Consider the following 22815-nt stretch of genomic DNA (forward strand, 5'->3'; position numbering starts at 1 on the left):
GTTCAAATCCCAGCATTGTCACACTCACACGGTTGGGTCCATAAGCATGTCATCTGCTCTGCTATATCCTGACTCAACTGGAAGGAGCTTTGGATAAAAGTGTCATCCAAATGTGAAGAAGGTAAATGAAGTCATGGGCGGCTTGATATTTCATTTTCATAGTTAATAGTCTTAAGATAAGATTAATTCTTTTTAATTTCAAAAATTAAACCTGCACCGAATTCTTTTCTGTATTTGTTATACAAGTACCTACACATTCACAAACCTGCACTACACATAAAGATGAACAATATTCAGATTGTATAAATACAAACAGAAGGCACACTAATTACTTACAGGGATTCACATGTTGTCTAGAGACTAAAAAAGCGCATCAGGTTGGGATGCCATAGAAAACAACAAACAAAAAAACTTCTATGTAGATGTGAGCGAGCTGCCGTGTGTTACGCTCAAATAAAGACCACATTCATCAACATCAACATACGGTACTTAAAAAAAGAGAAAAAACCCACACCCACTTGTTTTACATCTGAATAGAGATATGTATATCTGGAGCACTTATATAGGTAGAAGATTCGCTAAATTGCAATTTATTGTTCATAGTTTGTGTTGTTAGACTATAGTATGGATAGACAGTTTATATTCATTGAGAAATTTTTATTTCATTAGCATTGAGCTGGAAGGTGTTTTAAAGCTCAGGGGAAGCATGTAGATGCTAAAAAAAAAAAAGATCCAAGAACTTATCCCTGAGGAACACCTTTTTAAATGGCTTTAAAAAGATTGTGGTGAGGTTTTTCAGTGTACAGCCTAAACTACAGCAGTGGATTGTGGGAACATCCAATAAGACTCAAACCGTGTAAAGGGATGTTGAAGGATGTATTAAATGCTGCTGTGAGGTGCAGGAGTAACAAGGTTGCCATTATCGCCAGCAACTTTCAGTGCTGTGACAGCTTCGAAACCCAGATGTGAACTGCTCACACGTGTCACTGTGGTTGAAGTGGGGCTGAAGTGAAACTAGTGCTTTTTCAATCATGGCCTTAGAATAACCTCAGTTGTGCAGTTGTTGTGCTATGTTTCTGCATTTTAGTTACATTTATGGCCTTGCTCAGGGGCCCAGTGGCAGCTTGGTATCGCTGGGATTTAAACACACAAACTATGGATTTAAAGTCCAATGCCTGAACCACTAAGCTACCACCTCTTGTCATTTATGTCGACCTGTGCACTCTAAATCACAAGTTCTTCCGATTAATCCTATTATCCTGCTGGGAGTAGCTCTTTCAGGAGTGACTCCACCTCATTCACAAGGGTTCACTTACAGTTGGTAAGGTTATAGATTAAGGTCATAATGTCAAAATTTATGTCTACCTGACCACTATACTCAGACCAAGCATAACATTATGACAATTATAATATTATGACAGGTGCAATGAATAACACTGATCATCTCTTCTAAGTGGGTGGGATACATTTATTAGGCAGCAAATTAACGTTTTCTCCTCAAAGTTGATGTGTTAAAAGCAGAAAAAATGGGCAAGTGTAAGGATTTGAGTGAGTTTGACAAAAGCCAAATTGTGATGTCTAGACGACTGCATCAGAACATCTCCAAAACTGCAGCTCTTGTGGGCTGTTCCCTGTCTGCAGTGGACAGTATCTATCAAAAGTGCTTGAAAGAAGGAACAGTGGTGAACCGGCAACGGTCCAGTCCAACAGACGAGTTACTGTAGCTCAAATTGCTGAAAAAAGTTCATGCTGTTAATAATTAATGGGTCAGAACTGTTTTGGCAGCAAATAGGGGTCCAACACAATATAAGGCAGGTGGTCATAATGTTGCCTCTGGATTGTGTTGTCTTGGACTGGAGGCCACTCTGTGCAGCTGAGGATGGTTTCGGCCTGGGGATAAATTGAAATTACGGAGTAACAAAGGAGCTTGAGGATGGATTTGGACTCTATGTCAACAATCTGCTACATTAATTCAGCACGACAGTATGTTTTTGATCATCAATGCAACCACGTTTAACACTAATGAATGGACATCCTCTCAAGGTTTCTTCCTCATCTCAGGGAGTTTTTCCTTGCCACAGTTGTCACCAGCAACTGGCAATTTTGGACAAACTTACACTTATAAGGAACATTCTTATTCATTCTTTATTACTGCATTGTCTGAGTAAAGCAGATAAAAAAGAATTGAACTGAAATTATGCATGTTTGGCGGCCATAAAGTTATGCCTGGTCGGTGTACATCAGAAGTTCTTCTTTATCACCTTAATTCTATTACGGAAAAAAGATTTTCAGGATGACCCTGCACCTATTTACAAGGGCTCATTAATATACAAATGCAGTATGCTAAATACACAGAGTATGAAAATGGTGTAAACTGTATGATATAGCATTTGCTGTCATCACATTTCAAAATAATTACTTGAGATGATGGAGGAGCATGTTATACAGCACTCTGTACCACTACCACCACTGCCACCATCATCAGCATTACCATCTTCATCCTCGTAAAAAAAATCAGTTAAGAAAAAATTTCCATAAGAGACACGTACAATATAATGGCAAGTTTTACTGAAGCTACTCAGGTTGCCCATTGAAGCCTACAGTAGCACAGCAATTTAATTACAGCTTTCTCTCAAAATGTTTATTATTTTAATAATCGATACAAATCTATACGCCACAGCTGCATTATACGTAGAGAAACAACTGGCAGACGCTGGTATTCTCATTTCAGTTGAAATCTACTGAGGGCTGACAGAGTGTGTCAGTTCGGGTGAGAGTGTATTGAGTGAATCTGAGCTAAGAGTGTATGAAGAGGAGTGGATAAGGGCACTCAACTAGACAGGAAGAAAATCCTTCCATTCCCCACTCTGTTGCTTCAGTGTGTGTGTGAGTGTATATGCACACTTGAATTCATAAAAGAGAAGAAAGGAAACTACCAGAGTCCGAATGCAACACTACATTGCGTTTGTGTTGTATTATAGACAAGAACGACCGCTCTGGTTATCCAGATAATTTAAGATCCAAGACTGAACTATTATTCAAAGAAATTAGAGCAAATAGACACAACAGCCACAAAGATCTTTAAAAAAAATCCTTGCTTCCTGACTATTTGTGATGTTCTCAGGTGTACCAACTTTGAACAACTCTGTATTAACTGTATTAATTGTATTTTAAACCTGATTGCTTCAACCTGATTGAGCCTGTTGTGGCAGAAGTGATATCGTGTGAATTTATACAGAATTGTACACATGATGGTACATGGTCATGGGTTCAAATCCCAGCAATGACAAGCTAGCACTGCTGGGCCTTTGCGCAAGGTCCTTAACTTGCAACTGCTTAGTTGTATAAATGAGCAAAATTTAGGGGCGGAGGTGGTACAGCGTGGATTTATAGAGGGTTGTAGACATGGTGTCATGCAATGATGTTTCACTATCTCCAGGAGGTAACAGTAGCGCAATGTAAACTACAGATCAGAAGGTCATGGGTTTGAATCCCAGAAAAAGCAAGCTACCACTGCTGAGCCTTTCGTACAAGGCCTTTAACAATATGGATAAGGTGTCTGCCAAATGCTGTAAATGTATATGGTACACAGCCTAATGTTTGTTGCACTGGCTGCAGGTCATCTATTTCATTTATTTTTAGGATACTTGTTACACTTATTTACAGAGCTGGCTTCAGTTCTGTGGCATTCCTGACCTATTAAACCAAACAAAATGCCTAAACACTAAAGCTAATGAATGCACCTCCACCATATTCTTTTTGCCCTAATGAGATAACGTTCTGGACACACTTTACACGCGTCTTTATAACCACGTCCACTGCTTTCCCATCTACAGAGCCACGGGTGGTTCTACTGTCAATCCATTATAGTTAGAGGGCATGAAGGATGATGACATTTTCCCCAGCATCTCAACAATTCCACCATGGAAATGATCCAGATAGCCTGCAGGATTTTCTTAAAGGAATAAAACGCAAGAAGGATCTCTATGCAGCTTGTCTTGTGCTTGTGCTTCCCTTTAGAAACCATTAAAAAACCTCCACAAATGTCTGAGTTTTTAACATAGACTGCAGAAGCCTGATTACAGTACTGGAAGCCCAAAGACAAAGACCCGAAGACATTGAATGGTCTCTTTGTCTTTTAGAGCTGTCGCTGTAACAGGGGAACACTTGAGCAATCTCAGCCTCTAGGCTGAAATCATATGTCAATGCTGTGGAAGGACAGAACCAGAGGGACATGTGAACAAAAGAGATGGATGGAAGGCGACAGATGAAGGAGGGAGGACTGAGGGGCCAATAAACGTGTTACGGCAGAGACAAATTCGCACACTGCCCCAACTGCGGTCGTTAACCCCAACTCGATGAAATACTGTGGTCAGGTCCCAAATGTCTTTCTGTCTCCGTCTGTCTCCCTCTCTCATACTCTTTTTCACACACACTTTTTTTCTTTTTTAATGCTACATTTCAGCAGTTTTTTCACTACACGTACTGACACAGAACTAACCAGACGTTCTCATGTCACCTCAAGTCACTCCAATTAACTGTAATTTACCTGCGGTATTTACTTTCAGGCACCCAGATTCGCTGTAGTACTAAAAACAACACACTATACACCACCAAAAACATACCGATGATGGATTAAAGTTCTTCAAGACAAATTTAAGTCCTTTTTGTTCCCCACATAGGAATTTAATAGACAAAACATATGGTCTAAAAAATAAAATAAAAATAGGGCTAGCCAATTAGCCTGGTATTAGCATTCTTCTTCTTCTTCTTCTTCTTTCGGCTGCTCCGAATTAGGGGTCGCCACAGCGGATCATCCGTCTCCATACCACCCTGTCCTCTATATCTGCCTCTTTTACACCAACTACCTGCATGTCTTCCCTCACCACATCCATGAACCTCCTCCTTGGCCTTCCTCTTTTCCTCCTACCTGGTGGCTCCATCTTCAGCATTTTTCTACCAATATAATTCATGTCCCTTCTCTGCACATGTCCAAACCATCTCAATCTCGCCTCCCTCACCTTGTCACCAAAACATCCTACATGTGCTGTCCCTCTAATAAACTCATTTCTAATCTTGTCCATCCTCGTCACTCCCAATGAAAACCTTAACATCTTCAGCTCTGCTACCTCCAGCTCCACCTCCTGTCTTTTACTCAATGCCACTGTCTCTAATCCATACAACATCGCAGGTCTCACCACAGTCCTATAAACTTTCCCTTTCATTCTTGCAGATACTCTTCTATCACAAATCACTCCTGTCACTCTTCTCCACCCACTCCACCCTGCCTGCACTCTTTTCTTTACTTCCCTAACACACTCTCCATTACTTTGCACTGTTGACCCCAGGTACCTGAACTCCTCCACCTTCTCCACCTCTTCTCCCTGCAACCGCATCACTCCACTGCCCTCCCTCTCATTCACACACATGTACTCTGTCTTACTCCTACTGACTTTCATTCCCCTTCTCTCCAGCGCATATCTCCACCTCTCCAGGCTCTTCTCAACCTGCTCTCTACTCTCACCACAAATCACAATATCATCTGCAAACATCATAGTCCAGGGAGACTCCTGTCTGACCTCGTCCGTCAACCTGTCCATCACCACTGCAAACAAGAAAGGGCTCAGGGCCGATCCTTGATGCAGTCCAACCTTCACCCTGAACCAGTCTGTCGTACCTACTGCACACTTTACTGCCGTCACACTGTCCTCATACATGTCCTGCACCACCCTCACATACTTCTCTGACACACCTGACTTCCTCATACAATACCACAACTCCTCTCTCGGCACCCTGTCGTACGCTTTCTCTAAATCCACAAATACACAATGCAGCTCCTTCTGTCCTTCTCTATACTTCTCCATCAACATCCTTAAAGCAAATAAGGCATCTGTGGTGCTCTTCCTCGGCATGAAACCATACTGTTGCTCACAGATGGTCACCTCTTCTCTCAACCTGGCTTCCACTACTCTTTCCCATAACTTCATGGTGTGACTGATCAACTTAATTCCCCTGTAGTTACTGCAGGTCTGCACATCTCCCTTATGCTTAAAGATCGGTACCAGCACACTCCTTCTCCATTCCTCAGGCATCCTCTCCCCTTCCAGAATCCTGTTAAACAATCTGGTTAAAAACTCCACTGCCATCTCTCCTAAACATCTCCACGCTTCTACCGGTATGTCATCTGGTCCAACCGCCTTTCCATTCTTCATCCTCTTAATCGCTGCTCTCACTTCCTCCTTACTAATCCTATCTACATCCTGCTTCACCAACTCCACATCCTCCAACCTTCTCTCTCTCTGATTTTCCTCATTTATCAGCTGCTCAAAATACTCCCTCCATCTTCTCAACACACTCTCCTCACTAGTCAACACATTTCCCTCTCCATCCTTTATTGCTCTAACTTGCAGTACATCCTTCCCAGCTCGGTCCCTCTGCCAATCGGTATAAATCCTTTTCTCCTTCCTTAGTGTCCAACCTCTTATACAGTTCCTCATATGCCTTTTCCTTGGCTTTCGCCACATCCCTTTTAACCTGCTGCCGCATCTCCTTGTACTCCTGCCTACTTTTCTCATCACTCTGTCGATCCCACTTCTGTTTTGCCAACCTCTTTCCCCTAATGCTCTCCTGCACTTCCTCATTCCACCACCATGTCTCCTTGTCTTGCTTTCTATTTCCAGATGTTACACCCAGTACTTTTCTAGCTCCCTCTCTCATCACTCCTGCAGTAGTTGCCCAATCATCCGGCACCTCTTCACCACCACCGAGCCCCTGTCTGACCTCTTCCCTGAACCTCACACTACACTCTTCCTCCTTCAGTTTCCACCATCTTATTCTTCTTTCAAACCTTTCTTTCCTCCTCTTCTTCTTCGCCTCCAAAACCATCCTACAGACCACCATCCGATGCTGTCTAGCTACACTGTCCCCCGCCAACACCTTACAGTCTCCAATCTCCTTCAGGTTGCATCTCCTACACAGAAGATAATCCACCTGTGTGCACCTTCCTCCACTCTTATACGTCACCCTATGATCCTCCTTCTTCTTAAAATACGTGTTCACCACTGCCATTTCCATCCTTTTAGCAAAATCTACCACCATTCCTCTCCTTAAAACCATACCTACCCATCACCTCCTCATCACCTCTGTTCCCTTCACCTACATGCCCATTAAAGTCTGCCCCAATCACCAATCGTTCTTTCCTAGGTACACCATCTACCACTTCATCTAATTCACTCCAGAATCTTTCTTTCTCCTCCATCTCATAGCCAACTTGTGGAGCATAGGCACTGATGACATTTATCATCATCCCTTCAACTTCCACCTTCACGATCATCACCCTATCAGAAACTCTCTTCACCTCCACTACACTCTTACTGTACGCTTCCTTCAGAATCACCCCTACACCATTTCTCTTCCCATCCACACCATGATAAAACAGTTTAAACCCACCTCCAATGTTCCTGGCCTTACTCCCTTTCCACTTGGTCTCCTGAACACACAACACATCTACCTTTCTCCTCTCCATCATATCAGCTATCTCTCTCCCTTTACCCGTCATAGTACCAACATTTAAAGTACCAACCCGAACCTCTACTCTCCTACACTGCTCCTTTTCCTGCCGTCTCTGTAGACGCCTTCCTCCTCTCCTTCTCCTCCTTCGGCCAACAGAAGCCCAATTTCCACTGGTACCCTGTCGGCTAACGATACCTGTGGCGGTCGTTGTTAACCCGGGCCTCGACCGATCCGGTATGAAATTCTCATTTGTGATCCGCATATTTGATTTGGCACATGTTTTACGCTGGATGCCCTTCCTAACGCAACCCTCCCCATTTACCCGGGCTTGGGACCGGCACTAAGAGTACACTGGCTTGTGCCCCCCTAATGGCTGGGTTAGCCTGGTATTAGCATTACAGGAATAAAACACCATGTTTTGCTTACTGAACTGCCAAGCTAAGATTCTATTATTCATTTAGCAAAAAGCACTGTGGTAAAAGATAAACCTGTAAAACTCCTAAATATACAATGTTTGCAAGTATTTGGGACACCAGACATATTCCAGACATATGCGGTTCTTTCCCAAACTGTTAGCAACACTTTAAAGTCACACACTTGTATAGGGTATCTTTGGATGTGCTACAATGAAATTTTATTTAATTTAACTAGGAGACCCAAACCTGTTCCAGCAAACAACGATCTATTTTGGCTAAGCAGACCTGCACACATGCTAGTTTGGTGGTTGTGTTTTGGCTAACGACTAATAACACGAATGTGATTATTATTGACAGTTTTATCCAAAAATTCTTTCTCACAAATCTTTCTAAGAAGTCATAGTAGTTAACATACTGGGTATAATATACAGTATGGACAAGTATTGGGACACCTGAATTTCCCATCTATTTGTGGTTCTTTCCCAAACTGTTAGCACAAAACTGGGAGCACACAGTTGTATAAGGTGTCTTTGGATGAATGAGCATGACATTTTTCCTTCACTTAAACTAGAAGACCCAAATTTGTTCCAGCATGACAATGCCCCTGTGTACAAAGCCTGCTCCATGAAAATATGCTTTACATGGATTAGAGTGGAAGATCTTCTGCTATAAATCTCCAACCCTATTGAACACCTTTGGGATGAATGTAATCGCTGAATGCACCCCAGGCCTCCTCACCTCACCTACATCAGTACCTGATTTTCTCACTGAATGAGAACAAATCTTCACAAGCAGACTCCAAAATAAAAAAGGGGAACATCTTCTCAAAAGAGTAGAGGTTATTATAACTGCAAGAAGAGATTAAATGTGGAATGGCATGTAGAAAAAGTACTAATGTTTTGGTCAGGTGTCCACAATTAAAATGACAATACTGTCTTATTACTATATATTACTTATTTCTATGTACCATATACAGTCTGGTACCTATACACTGTCCTATCGGATACTATTTTTACCTTTGCAACAATATGGCTGAATTTTATAAAATAAATTATTGGAAAAAAAGCGATGATCAGCAAAACCTCAGCAAGTCATGGTCCCTTCATGGAGACACTTGGTCTGCACAATGAGCTAGACTTTAGCCCACCCATATACAGATTAATTACAAGGCCAGCAATGATGGGCAGCGCTAAAGCTGTAGCCATCAGCCTTCAGTCAATAAACCGCCAGCGTTAGACAGACTCTAATTGCAGCATGGCAGGGAGGAGGTAAATGAATTGATTATTCAATCATATATTATTCATTGTTAGTGGGTTGACTTTGCAATTTTTTACTTCCTTTCAAGTGAATGTGAGTAAATAGTCCTGGAAATATGAACTGGCAGCAATGCTCAAGAGCAGCGCCAAAAAATCAATCAAAATTACATTTATTTTTTTTCCTAACAACATCCTGAACTGTATTATGGGGAAAAATGTCCACCATGTTGTTCTAAACTGTGTACAATACTTAACAGATTTATAGTCTGCACATACTACATGTGTCTATGTACTAAATGCTCTGCTCGTTTCTTTTTTTAACAGTATTAATTCTGACATTTGTTCAGCAAATAAGATGCAGCACACCAATCAAAGAAAGCTCATGGTCCACTGAGAGAGCTCAGCACACACCTTCCCTCAGTATCCAGAACAAAAACAAAGCAAAACATCGCACACGGCTAACGACCGACGTGAAAAAGACGTGTAAAGTCTTGTTTTCGCAGTAAACACCTTTCGCTTCTCCTGTGGGAGAGAGCAATGGGGCCCAAGCAATTAACAAGTAAGCAAGAAATTTAACAGATAACTTGCAGAAACACAAACAGCTCTCAAGTGTTTATTAGAAATCGAGGAAGAAATTTGTTGCATTTCAACCAATTACTTCCTCTTTATATTAGTATTAATATTCTCTTTGTTTCAATTATAAATTTTTTTTAACAAACTATTTTCATTCCCAATGAATCTTTGTATGTTACCAGGCACAAAGGGAAAAAAGCTTTTCTTTGAATGTCTTTTCTGTCTTTTGTTTTTTTTATTGGCCGATCATTTAGACAGTGATTTTATTAACAAAAGCCTTTTTTTCAATGAGTCGCTAAAAAAATGATTGAAATGAGCAATGTGTAAAACTTTATTAATGAATGTTGTTTTGAAGTAATGAATAATTTAAAAATCATTTCACATTAAACATGAAAAACAATTCGGTACCATTGAGCGTCAATGAATCGGGCTTCTTTTTGTGGTGGTACACCAGCGTCTTTGTGGAATCCCAAAAAATTATTCAGAAGAAAGGAAATGTAAGAACAGATTTTTGCTGAGATTTGGAGATGTTTGGCAATCTGAGAAAAATATACTGTAACTGCTAAATGATATGCTATTTAATATTCAGTCTATTGAGCAGTAAACCTTGCAATATATTCAGCAGAATAAAGATTAGTCATAAAACAAATCTGATCATTATCTCTGAAATACAAGCATCCTGTTGGTAATTACACTACATGGACAAAAGTGTTGGGACAGAGATGGCAGCATCTGAATAGAATGTCTTTGGATGTGGTGGCTTTACATTTTCACTTGAACAAGGAGACTGAAAACTTGTTCCAGTATGAAAAAGTGAACAAAGGGAGCTTTGAGCTCGAAACTTAAAGAGCTTTACATGATTTGGAGTGGAAGATCTCCTGCTATAAAGCTCTGACCTCAACCCTATTAAACATATGAATTCACCACAGGCCTCCTCACCTCCTCACTACATCAGTACCTGACTTTACTAGCAGTCTTGTGGCTGAATGAGCACAAATCTCCACAAAACTACTGGAACATCTTCCCAGAGGAGTGGAGGTTATTATAACAGGAAATGGGGACTGAATGTCGAATGGGATGTTTGAAAAACACATATGAATCAAATGGTCAGGTGCCCACAAACTATTATAAATTTTTTTATTATAAACTATAATAGTGGCCCTGATAGTGATTCACAATACAGATTTATATTAATACACCGTTCCTAATTCGTTATCACTTCTATAGTAACAACTCACACACAGACTTTAATTTTAACATTTTAAAACTTGGCTTAAATTCTTGAGTCTGCAATTTTTGTACATTTAGAGATAATTTTCTTCTTACTACTATTATAAAGAGTGGCAAGTTGACCCTTTTTGTCTCTTGTGTACCATCGCAAGTCCGGTCACACATTTGCATATTAGGGATGTGCATCTCCAAAACTGAGACCATTGCGATTCGTATCTGGATGCGTAGTCAACAATGCGATACATTAAAGATACCTATGAAGCAGCTACCGATGCGATGCGATACGATTCACTCCTATTACGATGCAGTGCGATCTGGTTTCGAGTTGATATAACACAATATGATGCAATCGAAAAAATATGATGTTCTGCAGGTCAATAAGGTACTAACAGTTTTATGTGACTCTCAGGTCACGCCTCGGTCTCCGTAGTGCTGTGATGCGTCATATTCACGTAGCAGCAGTGGTGCTGAGAGAACGTGCTTGAGGGACAGTTTAGCGAGTAAAAACCAATGTAAATATCTAATATTGGTCTCAACTTATTGGTTACTTTCTAAATAATAAAAGTATAGCACATCTACTAAAAATTATATAGAAATAAATTGTTTTTTACTGATGCAAATATGTTCAAAACTATGTATTGTGATACAAATGCCAACTTGTAACCAATGCACACTTTTTAAAATTGATGCGTTACATTGTTAACTTTTATGACGCCGCACCGCTGCGAATCAGCGAATATAATGTACATGTTCTGATAGAGTCCTTCTGGTCCTCTTTATGAGACGCATTTTCAGAGCTTCTGAAGATTCAGATCCAGAAAGACCCAATGCTTTTTCTTTTATTTAAGATTTCTGCATTGTGACTGACTGTTTATCAGAAGAGGAGGCTGTCAGCTGCTTTTACTGCTGCTGAAAAAATTGTTTAAAAATGTGTATGGAATCATCTATCTCAGCTACTGTATGTCTACCTGGCTGTTATATCTGATTAAAATCTCTCTCGCTCTCTCAGAGTTTACCACAGGTACAATACATAGTGATGAAACAGAACATTATAGTTTTGGTTAGACCTTATTGAGGTTCTATCAGGCCGTTGAGAGAGAATAATGTGTACTTCGTACCCTTCTGTATTTTATTTTGGTTATTAATTGGACTTTTACATGTTTTTTTTTCAATTGTATTTGTGATTACAGATTTTGAGATTTAGGGGTATTTTTGGATTGTAAAATCCCCCCCCCCCCCCCCAAAAAAAAAAAAAAACAAAAAAAAAAAACAAAAAAAGGCTTTTTGAGTTCCTATAGTCTTTCTATCAGCTCAAACCCATCTGGTTTTTGTCCTCTGACCTGTCTATCAACCACCAATCACTTGTATGCCTTTTGCTTATGGTTAGATTGTATGTTTAGTCTGTTATATGTAAAAATCCTAGAACATCAGCTGATTCTGAAAACCAGCACGTCTGGTAGCAACGACCATGCCATGGTTCACCATGAGCTCATAACAACTCCACAAGTCAATACCCAATATCATTAATTGCCCTTTTCCTGGAATGACAAAAGTTATTTGGAGGTAATGGGACAAATTAAGCCAAATCATGTTATTTGAAATGTTGTTTGGAAACTATTTTCAAAACCTTTCTATTTACACAAAACGTATAGCTGATTTTTACAGTATATTTACAGCGCTTCATAACGGTCAATCAATTTTCCTCCTATTTTCAGGACATAGGAATTCATGATTTCCGATTTCTGCCTAATATGGTGAGGGAACAAATGTCACAGCTGCTATAGATGAAAACACTGAGGAGGTGGTAGCTCAGTGGTAAAGGCATTGGACCTTGGTCTGGAAGGTCATGAGATCAAATCCCAGCACCACCAAGCTGCCACTGCTAGGTCTGTGAGCAAAGCCCCTGACCCCCAACTGCTCAGTTGTAAGTTGCTCTGGATAAAAGCATCATCCAAATGCTGTAAACATAAATGATTCAAAGTGCAACATTTTCTTCTTTAATATACCACGGATGCTGTGGTACTGTATAATGGCAAATTACTCTAGTCGAAGAGAAACCGAACACTTCAGGATAAGCAATTATTTTAGAAAAGAATGAACTTGCTTCATGTTGATCGACATCACATAACTCCGTTGTTGATTATTTTCCTATAACAGGATGCCTCGTCATGCACAATGTACCCAAACAGTAGCGTACAGCTCTGCAGTGAGCAATTGCATCTCTAATCTGAGCGCTGAATGCGAACGCGTTGACCCTATGACCACTCCATTCAGCTCTCCACTGCTTGTTAAGTGTTTGTAGATAAAAGCTATTGCGATTCCACTCAAGAAGAACGTGGTTGCACAACATGTCGCTGCATTATTCCAGGGTAGGGGTTGAAGGAGGGAGGGTGGGGGGATTAAAGCACCGACGCTCTATCCACAGTGTCTTTTCTGAAATTCATAACAATCGCATAATGTGTTCTGAACACTGCCTATAAATATGGATGCACTCATACTAGAGCAGCAGCATCCAAACCACAATTAAATCTAGTTCAAATCTAGTTTAGTGGAGTGTTGTTGTGATAGGATTAAAAGAAATCAACACAACAAGGAGCGTGAGAAACTGTATTATTAACAACACAAAGTGTTAATAGCTTTAATTCCACACTGAAGTGCCAAATCATTATCACTTTATTTTCATTAATGAACATGCACTGCTTGGTTTTTACTTTTTTAATGTACCTAAGACAAACTATGTTGTTTATTGTTTTAGATTGCTGTAGTTTGCCTGTGGCCTCACTTAAGAATTTCATTGTACAAACTGACAATGGCATCTGTACATACGACAAATAAAACTTGAATCTTTCCTGTTATCAATTATGCTACAGCAGCTACAAAGTCTTGCCTTCACAATATACACTCTGTTTCTCTCCCATAAACCTACTAACTATTGTATAGTCGTATTTCCTATGGTGGAAAAATTTTATTGTTACTATACGCTCACACTGGAAACACCTTCCATAAATAATAATAATAAATTGAATTGTGTTTATTACCAACCTGAGTCATAGTCTGAGTGAAAAACAAATAGAAATGAAGCTGTGATTTATATTTAACCAATCAGACTGATCAGATTTGAGTATTTAACAGTGCAGTGTGATCTGGACAATGAAGGAATGGAACAACGCTCTATGGACAGATGAGTTCAAATGAGGCATTTTTTGGCTCGAACAGAAAAACTTATGATGTAGAACAGCAGAAAAGATGTAAACAGTCTGCTTTATCCCCACAGTCAAACATGAAGATGGAAGTTTAATGATTTGGCGTTGCTTTGGAGCAGGGAAAATGGAAAACTTATTCCAGAAAGTGAAAGGAATCGTGAACCAACATGGCTCCCATTCCATACTTCACCATTACACCATGCAATTCCATCTGAAATGCAGCTCATTGGAAGCGACTTCACCATACAACAAGACGGCGAGACCGAAGCGTACGTTGGAGCGTTATTTAGAGAGCAAACAGTCATCTGGAGTGTTATGTATCGTGGAATGACCTGATCAGTCACCGCACCTAAATCCTACTGAACTGCTCTGGGATGAACTGGATCTTAAGAAAGAAATCTCTGATTAGTAAAAAACACCTTTGGCAAGTTATAACAGGCACCATGGCATTACAGCTGAGTGTTTGATAAAACAAACTGAAAACCGAAAGTGTATAAAGCAGTTATACATGCCAAGAGAGGATAATTTTTTATAAAAATAAAGTGGAACATGTCTATATTTGATTAGTTAAAAATAAATCTTCATACTGTTAAATAACCTACTTTGTTGCGTAGAAACAAAAGGAACACGCACATATCTCTCAAAAAACATAAAAGTCTAGGTGTTTTAACACTTTTGACAAGCACTCTAATATTACAAGTGGATCAATGCTGGTGGTGAGACAGAGAGAGAGAGAGAGAGAGAGAGAGAGAGAAAGAGATTAGCATTTCTCTGCTTCTGGCTTAAACTGACACATGAGCCTGTTAAAAGCGTGATATGCCATGGAAAAGACTGGAAAGACTGGGTAAGAAGTTCGACATCAGGATTCTAAACAAGCCCAAGGGGACAGAGTAGAGAAAGTTAGAGGACACGAGTGAGCGAGGAAAAGAAGGAAGAAAGAAAAGCAGAAGTGACAGCGAAAGAAAGAGGACGTGCGATTCAGCCCCATAAGCCAATGCCATGGCGCTAATAGACACTCGTCTCTCTTAGTCCCTTCGCTAAGAAGAGTCCACTGTAGTTATTGCGCCAGCTCTGGGGCACTGCTCGAGTTTTATCCCCAACAAACCTTCCCTAATTGGGCTCAGGCTCTCTTGTAGCCTCAGCTTCTTCCTGGACAAATATAGAGCCGGTGTTCCTGCAGGCTCTGAACAAGCAGAGGATGCAGAGCGAGAGAGAATTCCCAGCGCTGCCGCTCTTCAGGCTGTGAGCTCCGAAACCAGGCTATTAAGGAGCGTGCTCGTTGCGTGCTGCGCCAAGGAACGACAGAGCGTCTGAAAAAAGAGTGATGAACGGTGAAGAAAGATACTCCATTTCAGAACAACTGCACAATAGACGAAGTAGATAAATAAAAAGACAATAAAAAGAGCGTGTTGTCTCAGCGCGTAAATATGACGCATAACAACACTACGGAGACCGAGGCACATTAACATGGCAGAGGTAGAGCTGCATCTTCCTGCAGACAGAACAGGTTAGTGTGTGTGTGTGTTAGAAGTCAGAAGGCACTTGAGTAAATTGATGATTTGCTGTCTGTCTGAACCAAAAAAATAAAACTATTTGTACCATATTGAATTGCAGAGCAGGATATTTTTTCACATTGCATCGAATCACATTGTGTTGAATCAAATCTGATCGCACTGCATCGTAATAGTGGAGAATGGTAACGCATTGCATCGGTAGCTGCTTCATATGTATCTTTAACGTATCGTATTGTTGGCTTTGCATCGAGATGTGAATCGCATTGGGCCTCAGTTATGTAGATGCACATCCCTATTCTATGCGTAGCATGTATCAGCAAACAAATGTTCATGAGAACGCTTAAAGAACGAACTAGTTTCAACTTACAGATAGCTTTTGGTAACTCAACCACTGTTTACTACCGTGCCGAACAATAAAGCATCTCAGAACGAAAAGACACAAACTTTGATGCTGAAGGACAACTGCGACAAAAGACCCCATCAGGTTTCATTTCTTTTGTAGCATAGAACAATTGCAGGGTGACCAATACATGAGTTGAATGCTGTACTAGAAATCGAGTACAAGTTCACTTTCAGTCAGCTTGTGCCTGGCTGTTGTTTGGATGACATGAATGGAGCCCGATGAAAGTTTTTTCTCACAGTGTTATCGAACTCTGAGTTAGAGCTGCACAGGACTCCATTTCTCCCAGCAACATTATGATGGACAGTAATGCAGAGCTGCGGTTAAAAGTCACCCTTTTCACCGCCGGGTGAAATGTCGGCTCCTGCGTTTGAAGGCCGCTTGAAATTGCCTTGTAAACAGCCAGCGGTTTTAATAAACTTCCTTGCTCTGAAAACTGCTGGAGTTGCACTTCATGGCAGACAGAAGCCGTCGAGCAGACAAAGCAATGCAGGAGTGTGGAAGTGTGAGGTCAAGCCCTTATGACCTACACCAACCTCTGTCTAATTAGCTTGCTGAGTTAGGATTTTCAAGAAGTGTGTGTGTGTGTGTGTGTGTGTGTGTAATAGCATTCCTCATTTAAAAAATAATAGAGGAATGCCATCAGCGTTTATTTTTAAAAGCTGATCTGAACTGAATAATAGTGATATTTCACACATCACAACCCCATTAAAAAACACATAATTTTTGCCCGAGTCACATGACTCTCGGTGAAAATATTGTAAATGTTATCAAAAGCAGTATGAAAACACCTTTTGTTTTAACTACTGTACGTAGCCATGGCATGGAAATTATATATATTTAAAGAAATATTTATATTAATGAAAGAATTTACACACATTGCAGCTGCATGTCTTGTAGCTTCATTTGTTTGTACACAGGGATTTAGGTGGCACCTGATTGGCACCTGATATTATAAAAAATACAATGAAATAGAATAAAAAACGATGTGCTGGTAGAAGTTTTTTTATAAACTGCTCAACAACCCATTTTTTTTACACTGAAGCAAATTGGCATATATGTAATCACTGATACTAATACTGATTAAGCAATAGATTAGATATATTCAAGACATTAATTAAATTTTTTTAATTTTATTTTAATTTACTTTATCTTTATATATTTAACAGCAAAAGGAAAAAACACTCCAGTAAATATTTTTAATCACTCTATTGAGGGCAGCAAGTTGGTCATGTAGACATACTGAAAAACTCTGCAATGAACTACACTAAACAGACAAAAGTATTGGGACACCCGAATTTTCCACCCAGATGTGTTTTTTCCCCAAACTGCTACCACAAAGTTGGAACCAAACCATAATATAGGATGTCTTTGGATGCAGTAGCATGAAATAGTCCCTTCTCTCTAACTAGGAGATTCCATATGTGTTTCTTCTACAAACTTGTATCACAAAGTTAATAATAAAATAAAAAATGAAAATGTCTCTAAATCAACAGACTATAAACGACAAAATAATTCAACAAGACATATTATGTCCTTTTTGGTCCTCGTATAGCACAAAAAAATTGTAAAAATAAACCTAGAGCTAGCGAATTAGCCTGGTATTGCTAGCTTTACAGGAATAAAACACCAAGTATCACTCATTAAACTGTCAAGCTAAGATGCTACTATTCATCTATAAAAGCACTGTGGTGAAAGATAAACCTGTAAAACTCCTAAATATACACTATATGGACCAAAGTATTGGGACACCAGACTTTTCCAGCTATATGTGGTTCTTCCTCAAACTGTTAGCAGTATTTTGAAGGCACACAGCTGTATCTAATTTTCCCTTCACCTAAACTAGGATAGTCAAACCTGTTCCAGACAGGTCCATAAAAATATGCTTCACATGGGTTGGAGTGAAAGATCTTCTGCTATAGATCTATAAACCCTATTGAACATCTTTGGGGTATGTGTAAACGCCGACTTCCCCACCTGACCTACACTAGTAGCTCACTTTACTAACATCCTTGTTTCTGAATGAGCACAAATCTCCAAAATCAACATCTTTGCAGGAGAGAGAGTGGAGGTAATTACAAGAGCAAATGAGGATTGAAAAAAACCTTTAGGCCACATACCATATATGACAACAAAGGGAAAAAAAAATTATTTACTCCTTTCTATCCCAGGTTGTTTTTAAGGGGGTTTAAGCGCATCGTCTTTTAAAAAACACCTAAAAAACTCTATATTTGAGGCATGAACTACATTCAGGTGAATCGTGACTAAAGAACCCAGAAAATCGACCCTAGCAGGTGCTTTCTGAATAAGTTCTGTATGCAAATGTTGACGTCACTTTTGGTCGCCATCTGTGAATACAAGAGCAGAGTGTAGCGAATTATATTACACCCACTATAGATTACATTGCGAGTCTCCAGAACAGTGCGCAAGGTTAATAGCAATATCTAAAAATACCAAGACGTGTTCCTATAGTTCTTGGAAAACCTCTCCAGGATACTGGAACTATTACCGCTTAAATGAAACTAAACCCCTGAACCAGGGCATCGTCCCACCTGGGTCTCTTCCTACCAAAGTTGAGCGAGTGCCACGACAGCTGTACACGTCTCATTTTATCATCACCATATGGCCTCTATCTTTGCCAACAACAAGCGAAAAAGTTCTGGTGTGTTTGATCCCTGCTTTGCATGTCCGCCTTAGCATGACCTATTTTCCCTGTGCCTCCTGCTTCATCTGAGAGCGAGTGTCAAAATATTTTACATGGAGAGAAAGAAAAAAGGGTTTTGGAGGTTGGGTGGTAGTGAACGCTTGTGATGGATTCTGCAGTTAGTTGGCGTGAGCTTGTGTGCGTGTGTGAGTGCATGTAGTGATGGATTCCTGATAGTCTGACTTGACAGGAATGCAGACACACAGCTCTGAGCTGAGTGGGGTAGAGGGACTGAGCTGTGTCCTATATCAGAGCACCTGCTGAATAAAACATCTGAGATGTAGACCGAGACAGACAGGTAACATGTGCTTGTGTGTGTGTGTGTGTGTGTGTGTGTGTGTGTGTGTGTGTGTGTGTGTGTGTGTGTGTGTGTGTGTGTGATAGAGAGGGTCATAAATAGTGTATGCAGCATGTACATGTTATGATGGAGGAGCAGAGGGGAGTGACCCCCAACCCTCCTGTAGAGGATGAACGAAACAGCAAACAAAACCCCTCACTGGGGGAAGTAGAGAGGAAAAAAGTCAGCAAGAGGGAAAACATGGCTGTGCGACTGATCTCTGTTTGTACACGTGTGTGTGCCTCGGTGAATGGTGTTGAGGGAAAAAAATGCACACTGCTCCAACACCACATATGTCCAAAATCTAGTGGAACTTCCCATTCCACATTTACTCCCCATTTACTGTTATAATAACCTCCATAGTTCTGTGAAGATGTTCCACTAAATTTTGGAGTGTGGAGGCCTGGGGTGCATTCATTATTCACATTCATCCCAAAGGTGTTCAGTAGGGTTGAGGTCAGAGCTGAATAGCAGCAGATCTTCCACTGTAAAGCACATCTTCATGAAGCTGACTTTGTGTTGCTGGAACAGATTTGGGTTTCAAATTTCATGCTGCTGCATCCAATGACATTCTATGCAATTGTTTGTAACTCTGAGGTAAAAAGTTTGAAAAAATGGCTCGAAAAGTGTCCCAATACTTTTTTAAATATAAAACTAGAAATGTTCAGATGTAAATAGACTGAATAATAATCTATCTATCTATCTATCTATCTATCTATCTATCTATCTATCTATCTATCTATCTATCTATCTATCTATCTATCTATCTATCTATCTATCTATCTATCTATCTATCTATCTATCTAACTGTCTGTCTGTCTGTCTGTCTGTCTGTCTGTCTGTATGTATGTATGTATGTATGTATGTGTCTTCCTACCCATCCATTCATACATCTATCTATCTATCTATCTATCTATCTATCTATCTATCTATCTATCTATCTATCTATCTATCTATCTATCTATCTATCTATCTATCTATCTATCTATCTATCTATCTATCTATCTAGGTTTTGGGTTAAAGACTTAAACTGAATAAAAAATTGTTTTATCGGTTCTATCTAATTTTTTTTATGTTCGTTAGATGAAATTCTATTTAATATTAAATATCAGATGTAAGAAAATTGATGGATACTGAATCTTACCATATCCAAGTTTCTATTAATAAATCTTAAAATGAAAAGAAATAAACAGCATTATCCTTGAACACATTCATATGGCAGCACTTCGAATGGTTTCTGATGACTCTCGACAATAAAAAAAAAACAAAAATAAAAAAAACTGATCTGAATGAGTAAAATGAAGAAACATTTTGAACATAAAAACAACAAACACGATTTGCTTTTACACATGCTAAGCCAGGCAGAGGTCTGCAACCTTTCATATATTTATTTATTTATTTATTTAAATATTATTCGAAAGATTTTTTAAATATTTTCAACAGACACCTTCTGCTGAAGAACGACATACTACCTAAAATAAATCTAAATGTGAATAGTAACGTTTAATTCAATTTATTTTAAATGTTCGGCCTCAAATGATTTGGAGGAAATTACATTTTATTTTATTTTCATTAAAAAGAAATCGGTGAAATCGACTGTTGATACTTAATGAAAGTTTACAAGGAAGAGTTATGCGTTATGATTCTTCTTCTTTTTATTATTATTACTGGTATAAATACAGTGTGGTATAAAAAGCTGTGTGGCAACAGATTACACACCCAGAGCAATACACTTCCATATTTACCCCTGTGCCATGTTTTCCTCTCTCAGTCTACAGCCATGAACATCCATCACAAGCCTCTGGGTAACATGTAACATTAAATTCTAATCAGTTAAAAGACTGTAACGACTCACAGCACTGTGCAATGTGAATTAAAGCTGAGAAATGTGGCCATATGATGTCAAGATTCCAATTTGTTTTTCATCAAAGTAACATTTCAGAGATCTCGTGGATTTCATGATGTCTTCTCATGTGTTTAAATTGTTGATTACATTTAAAAATTTTTAAAATGTTTTATAAAATGTTATATAAAAATGTAAATGTAAAACATCTCAAATATTATATAATATCCATATAATAATATAAAAAATCATCAAATATTAATTTTTGCAAGTTAATAAAGTGAATCATTGGTGGCAGTTTATTCTCAGAATGACCTCATAATACACATGGTATATTGTATAAACATTTATACTACAGAACTATGATGAAATTTTTGTCCTGACGCTCACCAATGGCATGTATGTGCAAAACCACACAGCACGGCTCATAGCAACTGGAACAAAACTAACTGACAGATTTCATTATAAAATGATAAATAAAGTGTGAAAGTTGTCTTATTGCTGAACTACGATGACTCAACTTCAACTTAAATGATTCCGAAACTAATTATTTGCACCTGATATATAGAAAGAAGAATTTGTTTTTCTAAATGATTCCTGATATTTATTATTATTATTATTATTATTCTTATTATTATTATTATTTATATTATTATTATTATTATTATTATTATTATTATTATTATCATCATCATCATTTCTCCCTTAGCACATGGCAGTCAGTGTGAAAGTGTGTTGTCCTCTGAGACACATGAAAGCAGCTCTGGAGTCTTTTTGAACTGCTGCTCATGTTGCCTCAAAAAAAAAAAAAAGCACAAATCTTCTGCTCCTCCTCTCCTCTGATTGGCTAATGTGACTGTGATTGACAGAGGATATACCATCCCCTCACACAGCAAATCGTGGACTTGACCTGAAAATTGTGCATTTTTTTCTGTCGTAATACACAGTACATATACACACACACACACACACACACACATACATATATATATATATATATATATATATATATATATATATATATATATATATATATATATATATATATATATATATATATATATATCAGATGAATTAAATAATAAATAATTAAATATAAAAAATATATATATATTTTTTTTTTGTTTGTTTTTTTCCCCCTCCTTTTTTTATTTTTATATTAATCAATTTTATATATATATATACACACACACATTTTCTTTAAATCAGCAGACCGTACGTTTAATGCTTAATTTAACATAATCCACTATTCTGGGTTTTTTTTTTTTGGGGGTTTTGTTTTATTCTCTACACTGTTTGTCATTTTCACTGCAAAATGTCTCTTAAAATAATTACAAACATTCTACTAACAACCTTATATATGACAGTAGAAATGTTTCTACTGTATCACATCTGTAGATTTGAAACAATTACACAATCAGTTAAGAAAAACTTTGTACATTTATAATAACATTTATTTTGCAGTGTTTCAGTGTGAAACTTTATACACTTTAGTTGCATCAGTTCCTGTAATGAACATAAAACATTCTTTTACAAAATTATTTTTGCAGTATATTAGCCATTATTTTCGGTCTTTTTTTAGATAAAGCAGCAAATTTCTGGAACAAAAACCTGAATCCTTTCAGCAAAGAAACAGAGAAGCTTTTTATTTACTTTGCGTATTTCCCTAAATAGTGTTTACATTTATAACTTGGCCGAGTTGCTGTAATGAACATTACTGTTTCTCCTGTTTCAAAATGCGATTTGCAGTATATATAATCCACCTTCAGTGTTATTATGAGAGTAACCTGGTGAAATTGGGGAGATTCACCCAAACCTATTAAGTAG

General features: G+C 38.6%; 1 protein-coding gene across 4 annotated transcripts in view; it reads right to left on the minus strand.

The window, feature by feature from the left end:
- tenm2b (teneurin transmembrane protein 2b) overlaps nucleotides 1-22815 on the minus strand; it is a 331309-nt gene that overhangs the window by 85480 nt on the left and 223014 nt on the right. The window lies entirely within an intron of this gene.

The sequence above is a fragment of the Silurus aristotelis genome, assembly GCF_946808225.1.
Source record: "Silurus aristotelis genome assembly, chromosome: 16".
Lineage (NCBI taxonomy): Eukaryota > Metazoa > Chordata > Actinopteri > Siluriformes > Siluridae > Silurus > Silurus aristotelis.